General features: G+C 39.7%; 1 pseudogene; it reads left to right on the top strand.

Moving 5' to 3' along the window:
• The first annotated feature begins 1,065 nt into the window (after positions 1-1,065).
• On the top strand, positions 1,066-1,613 carry LOC108281794 (annotated as a pseudogene).
• The last annotated feature ends 6,138 nt before the right edge of the window (positions 1,614-7,751 follow it).

Genomic DNA, 7,751 nt, shown 5'->3' with positions numbered 1-7,751 from the left:
TCCTCAGTGAAACACTAGCAAACTGAATCCAACATTACATGAGACAGATGATATACCATGATGAAGTGAAATTTATGCCAGGAGTGCAAGAATGGTTCAACATACACGAATCAATAAACATCATTATTACATCAATAGAATGAAGGACCATGTCATCATCTAAATAGATGAAGAGAAAGCATTTGGTAAAATTCAACATTCCTTCATGATAGAAATTCTCAATAAATTAGGTACAGAAGGAAAGTACTTCAGCATAGTTAAGCCTATGTTTGACAAAACCACAGTTAACATTTTATCAAATGGGAAAATGCTGAAAGCTTTTCTCTTAAGAACTGGAACAAGAAAAGAATGTCCACTCTCATTGCTTTTGTTCAACATAGTGCTGGAGGTTTTGTCCAGTGCAGTTGCCAAGAGAAGAAAATAAATGGCATCCAAACTGGAAAGGAGAAAGTCAAATTATTGTTGTTTGCAGATGCATAATCTTATATGCAGAAAAACTTAAAAGATCTACCAAGAATTATTAGAACTGATAAATTCGGTAGAGTTGCAGAATACAAAATTAATATGCAAAAATCAGTAGCTTTTCTAGGCACATACAATGAACTGGCCAAAAGAGAAATCAAGAAGGCAATTTCATTTACAATAGTTACAAAACAAATAAACTACCCAGTAATAAATGTAACCAAGATGGTGAAAGCCTGCTGTAAGGTAAACTACAAAACATTGATGAAAGAAATCGAAGAGGATGAAAACAAGTAGAAAGGAACCCCATGCTTATGGATTGGAAGAATTAATATTCTCAAATGACAATGCTACCCAAAGCAATCTACAGGTTCAATGTAATCCCCATGAAAATACAAATGACATTTTTCACAGAAATAGAAAAAATTATAAAATGTATATGGTCCTACAGGATACTCTGAATATTTAAAGCAATCCCTAACAAAAAGAACAAAGTTGGAGGTGTCAAAGAAGAAGGATGAGAATGCCCCCTGGGCTGACCAAAGCCCATGGGCCACTGCATCCCTTGCCCAGCACCTACATCCCACCACCAGTGCTGCCGTCATGCCCAAGAGAAAGGTTGAAGGGATGCTAAAGGAGATGAAGCCAAGGTGAAAGATGAACCACTGAGAAGATCCACGAAGTTATCTGCTAAGCCAGCTCTTCCAAAGCCAGAGCCCAAGCCAAAAAAGGCTCTTGAAAAGAGAGAGGGTAACCAATGGGAAAAAGGGGAAAGCTGTTGCTGGCAGTGAGGGGAATAACCCTGCAGAAAACGGAGATGCCAAAACAGACCAGGCACAGAAAGCTGAAGGTGCTGGAGATGCCAAGTGAAGTGTGCACGTTTTTGATGACTATATACAATATAAATCTGGTGACTGTATGATTAGAAATACTCTTTTTTTAAATCAAATTTTATAAAAATGCAGCATTTGTTTTACTTTTTCAAAAGTTATGTTGTTAGCACATGGAGCACTTCATTGTTTTTCGGAAAAGAATGTCTCTGAAGCCGGATTGATGTGGAGAAAACACTTTTCCTTTCTAGTGAGAGACTTCCTGTTGGCTCCCAGGAGGAGGGATTTCCTGACTTTGACACACATGGCCACCTTGTCACAAAAGCCATTAAAAACAAATTCATTTTTATGTCCTCTTCTCCCTTTTCACCTTTCAGCATAGACTTAGCTCCCTTAAACCCGGACACCTGTTAGGATGTGACCCCCAGTAATTGGTTACCAGTGTGTCAGGCCATCTGAACTTTCCAGTGATGTCACTGAGATGGTGCCTCTTAAAAGAGCAGTGGTTCCATCTCTAGATTGTGGATCTTTAGGTAAATTCGGCCATTTTCATTTCACTTCCTGAAAGCCAGGGTTAGCTTGTGAAAAGATGTTGAACAACACGCTAAATGTGAAATGTCAACCCTCACTCTAAACATTCTCTGTTCAGAGCATTAGATGAAGATTTAATTGAGTTTTATAGTGGCTTTCTGATTTTTGGTAGTCCACTGAAGAAGGGAGTTTGAAAGTTGTTGTATACTGTTAATGATTGTCTGCCCATGTCCTGCTTGAAATACCATGATTGTTTATGGAAAGTACATCCAATAAAGCTGGATAAAGTTTGAAATACAAAAAAACAAAGTTGGAGGTGTCACACAACGAGACCTCAAAATATATTACAAAGTTTTAATGCCTATTCAAAACAGGAATTAAAAAACACATACATCAATGGAACAGAAGAGAGAACACAGAAATTCACGCACATATTTATAGTCAGCTGATTTTTGACATAGTGACAAGAACACTAATTGGAGAAAGAACAGTTTCTTCAATAAATGGTGCTAAGAAAAGTAGATATTCATATGCAGAAGAATGAGACTAGACCCCTGCCACTCACCCTATACAAAAGTCAACTTAAAGTGGATCAAAGACCTAAATTTAAAACCTGAAACCATGAAATCACAAGAAGAGGAAGTTCTTCTAGGGGAAATGCTTCAGGATATCAGCCTGGGAAAAGATTTTATGAATAAGATATCCAAAGCACAAGCAACAAAAGCAAAAATAAACAAATGGGATTATAGGAAACTAAAAAGTTTCCACACAGCAAAGGGTACAATCAAGTAAAAAAAAAAAAATCTACACTATGAGAAAAAAATCTATGCAAAATACTCATCCAATTTGTGTTTAATATACTGAATATACAAAGAACTCAAACACTTCAACAGCCAAAATAATAATAATAATAATAATAATAAAACGATGGACATAGAGGCCAGGTGTAGTAGCTCACGCCTATAATCCCAGCACTTTGGGAGGCCAAGGTGGGTGAATCACTAGAGACCAGGAGTTCAAGACCAGCCTGGCCAACTTGGTGAAATCCTGTCTTTACTAAAAATACAAAATTTAGCTGGATGTGGTGGGACATACCTGTAATCCCAGCTACTCAGGTGGCTGAGGCATGAGAGTTGCTTGAACCCAGAAGGTGGAGGTTGCAGTGAGCCAAGATCAAGCTACTGCACTCCAGCCTGGGTGGCAAAGCAAGACTGTCTCAGAAAAAAATACAAAAAAAAAAAAAAAAAAAAAAAAAAGGGGGCGGGGTGGGGGGGAATGATCTGAACAGACATTTCCCAAAGGAAGACATACAAATGATCAAGAAATATGTGAAAATGTGCTCACATCTCTAACCATCAGGAAAATGCAAATCAAAACCACAATGAGGTATCATCTCACCCCAGTTAGGATGGCTATTATCAAAAAGACAAAAAATATAAAATATTGTGAGGAGACAAAAAAAAAGAAAATTCTTATACATTGTTGGTGGAAATGTAAACTAGTACAACCACTATGGAGAACAGTATGGAGGTTCCTCAAAAAAACTACAGATAGAACTACAATAGCCAAGATGTGAGATCAACCTAGATGTACAAACCCAGATGAATGGATAAGGACAATGATGTATATACACAATGGAATACTATTCAGTCATGAAAAATAATGAAATCTTGTCATTCACAGCATTGTGGATGAAACTGGAAGACATTATGCTAAGTGAAGTAAGCCTGGAAGAAAAAGTTAAATACTGCATGTTCTCACTTATATGGTGGAAGTTTAAAAAAGTACATTCACAACGTTGTATTTAGGTTGATACAAAAGTAATTGCAATTTTTGCAATTGAAAGTTATGGCAAAAACTGCAATTACTTTTGCACCAATGTAATACATCATCATCACTATCCATTTCCAGAACTTTTCTCATTATCCCAAACAGAAACTTAAGGTTTGGATTGTCCTGAATTGTTAGTGTTTCCAAGGACCACAAATAAATGACAAAAATCTTTGTTGAGGGGATCATAACCATGCATCGTACTGTTTGTTTATTCATTATTAAAGAGTATTTATTGAACACCTTCTAAGTACCCAGCTACTAGGTGCTGTGAATAATAACAGCAACTACTCAGATTTGTATAGCACAGGTTATGTGCAGGTACTGTTCTAAGTGCCTAACATGTATTAACAAAGGCAAGTAAGCTGGTCTTTGACCCCAAGGAAAACATATACATTTAGAGTGCTAAGGATTATGATAAAAATTGGCACAGGCTAGTGGGTTTAAGGAAGGTTAATAAACCAAACTGAACACCCAAGTCCACTTAAAAAGGATCTAATATCAATTCATTTTAAGCCTATTGTACTTGAAGATTGGCTGAACTAGTTTCACAGGTTACATAAGTTGTCACCATATTGCATTATGTCCCAGTCAGCAGCCTTTATCACCGGCGCTTACTTCAGGGAGGGGTACAGAAGCTTTTCAGTTCAAAAGGGATCACTCCTATTAATAGATTCTTGCTGTATTCTTGTTCCAGAGCTGCTCCTCAGGGGGTGTTGCCGGTTAGACAACATTTTCCTTTTGTCCTCAGAGTTGGGTGGGTCTGTGAATTTCCGTGTGACAGCTACAAAGTGCCCAATACACTGGCTGCTGGGAGGGGTATTCATTCCTAGGAGCTTTGCTCGCAGGGATGACAAGAATCTCTTCATGACAGCAAAAATAAGGATTTGGAAAGCTTTTAGTCTATCCAGCAACAGGTCTCAAAATGTGATCCCAGACAAAACATGAGCATCACTTTGGAACTTGGACCCCACAGCAATTTGAGTTTTAACAAGTTCTGGAGGTTCCTCTAACTCTAAAGTTTCAGTAGTCAATTCAGTCTCTTTTATTGTGTGGTTACTTTGAAAAAACCCATTTAGTATCCTTAATTTTCATACTTAGATATTTATACTTGGATTTCCAAAATGGTCTCTTTAGAAAAGAAAAAAGTCAATGAACTTTGGCTCTTAGACAAGGATCTGCAAGCCCCAAATCCAGATTGTGATTTTTTTTTTTTACAGCCTTTGAACTAAGGAGGATTTTACATTTAAAAAAAATTTTTTTTTTTTTAAGACAAGTTTCAGTCTTGTTGCCCAGGCTGGAGTGCAATGGTGTGATCTTGGCTCATTGCAACCTCAGCCTACCGGTTGTGATTCTCCTGCCTCAGCCTCCCGAGTATCTGGGATCACAGGTGAACACCACCACACCCAGCTAATTTTTGTATTTTTGGTAGAGACAGATTTCACTGTGTTGGTCAGGCTGGTCTCAAACTCCTGACCTCAGGTGATCTACCCACCTCAGCTTCCCAAAATGCTGGGATTACTTGAGCCACCGACCCTGGCCAAGTTTATTTATTTATTTTTTAAATCAAAGAACAGGTGACAAATACAATATCCTCGAAGCCTAAAATATTTAGTCTGACCCCTTTTAGAAAAACTGTGCTGACCCCTTCCTTTAGAACCTTATTCTATTTAAATTAATCACTTCTATTGCTTTTGTAAATGTGACCTAATGTCCAAATTTATGGTACAATACAATTTTTCCTCAAAAAACAATGCTTTAATTTGCTGAATTGTGTTTTTCTCTTAGTGAAATTTAAACTCTGTACTGCTTTTTATGACCGCCTGTCCTCTGGTTAGAGAGGAACAGGTTCCCCATGCTTCACTCTCAACTGACAAGTATTTATTAAGCAGACACATAGAAAAAGTTAAAATTTGTTCTGAGTCCTTAAGAGTGCAGTTAAGGAATCAGACATATAAATGGACACCATGTGATGAGCACTGACATCAAAGCATGGACAACAGGCTTTGGGATCACAGTAAGGGGACACTGATTTAGTACTCCATTATAGGGGTGCAGCCTCACTCATTTATCCTGTGCCCTGATTATGGACATTTTGGTTGTTTTCCAACTTTTCTTTTGTCTATCAAAACAATGTTGCCATGCATAACCTTGTATATGTCTCATTTCATTCACACAGGAACGAAAGTGCTGGGTTGAAGGCTATGTGCTGAGAGACTGAACAGACCAATGGACAGTGGCCAGGCTATATAAAAATAGAATTCAAACCCACAAACTGCAGCAATGATCTCTGTAACAATTGGCCCAAAATGTTAAGAACTTATTTTTTTTTTGAGATGGTTTCACTCTGTCACCTAAGTTGGAGTGCAGTGGTGATCACGGCTCCACTGTAGCTTCAACCTCTTGGGCTCAGGTGATCCTCTCACCTCATTCTCCTGAATAGCTGGGACTGCAGGTGCAGCCAACATGTCCAGCTAGTTTTTTGTTTGTTTTTTTTTTTGTATTTTTTGTAGAGATGAGGTTTCACCATGTTGCCCAGGCTGGCCTGGCGCTTCTGGGCTCAAGTCATCCATCCACCTTGGTCTCCCAAAGTGTTGGGATTATAGGCATGAGCCACTATAACTGGCCAAGAACTTGAGAGATGACTGACAGTTTCTCTAATTTTTGTTCCTGCTTCCAAATAACAGCCAACCAGAGAAAGTCAAAATGCACCCTAACCAATCACATAGGAGGTAGTTAACTGCCTGCAACTTCCCCAGCCTACATCCTCCAATCAACACACACTGCACAATCAACGTGAAAGTTGCCTTTATTCTACTATAAAGTTTTCCCACCCCTCTGCTTGCCTTTGAGTCTCTGCTGAAATGCAAGATGGTAGGTGACACACTTGCTATGGCAAGCTCTGCTTATTCCTACTTGGTTGGTCTTCATGTATTTCCATAGTTACAGTGGAGATCTCCACACTCTGCTCTCCTGGACTCAACCTTCAGCCAGGTCTGGTACCCACAGAGGCCCTCATGTCTTGCTACTCAAAGCATGAATGTGCTAAGTCAGCCCTGAGTCCAAACCCCATTCTCTTTGTGTTGAGTTCCTTGACTGTTTCTGCTCACTTTGGTACCCAGCTTTTGTTAATAACTAGGTGTTAGTTCCCATGTGTTTGGCAGCCTTGCTGGAATCGCACCATTCATTGTCAGTCCTTTTTGCTCACATGTCTGTGAGCTTGTGGTTCTCACTGAGAGGCACCCACTTGTACAAACTCTGCTGTGGGACACCAATAAATCTGGATGAGGTTCTCCTTCTGTCTGGATTTTGTGTCTTGAGAGCTTGACTTTGATCCAGAAACAGCGTTCTCTCTGGCTTTCTGCCTGCTGGGAGAACAGACTGTGAGGTCTGCATTCTGGGGTGGCCACCTGTCACTCTAAGAACCTGAGACAGGAGGTACAGAGCATTACATCCCGTTCGATCCTCGTCAGCTCTCAGAGGCCTTCGAAGTCTGAATCCTCTCCTCTACCTCGAAACACTCCTACTTCTTATATGCAATCTGACTCAGTCTAAATTCTTGCACCTGTCTCTCTAAATGGCATAACTTTACCAAGGGTGATTGGGCCTTCAAACATTTCATTTGAACAAAATGGTCTGTTTGAGAAGAAGAAATGAACTAATGTTCCTCAGGGAAACAGGTGGCATTTTTTTTTTTTTTTTTTTTTTTTTGAGATGGAGTTTCACTCTTGTTACCCAGGCTGGAGTGCAATGGCACGATCTCGGCTCACCGCAACCTCTGCCTCCTGGGTTCGGGCAATTCTCCTGCCTCAGCCTCCTGAGTCGCTGGGATTACAGGCACGCGCCACCATGCCCAGCTAATTTTTTGTATTTTTAGTAGAGATGGGGTTTCACCATGTTGACCAGGATGGTCTCGATCTCTTGACCTCGTGATCCACCCACCTCGGCCTCCCACAGTGCTGGGATTACAGGCTTGAGCCACCGTGCCCGGCTGGCATTTTTTTAATTGGTACACCTCCAGACAAAATTCTGAAGTACAAAGTGCTTCCTTAAAAGATTCATTGACCAAAGCTAATGAGCAATTTGACAAATGTAAGA

This window comes from Cebus imitator, unplaced genomic scaffold (genome assembly GCF_001604975.1).
Source record: "Cebus imitator isolate Cc_AM_T3 unplaced genomic scaffold, Cebus_imitator-1.0 Scaffold231, whole genome shotgun sequence".
NCBI lineage: Eukaryota > Metazoa > Chordata > Mammalia > Primates > Cebidae > Cebus > Cebus imitator.
This window is presented reverse-complemented; position numbering and strand designations above follow the sequence as displayed.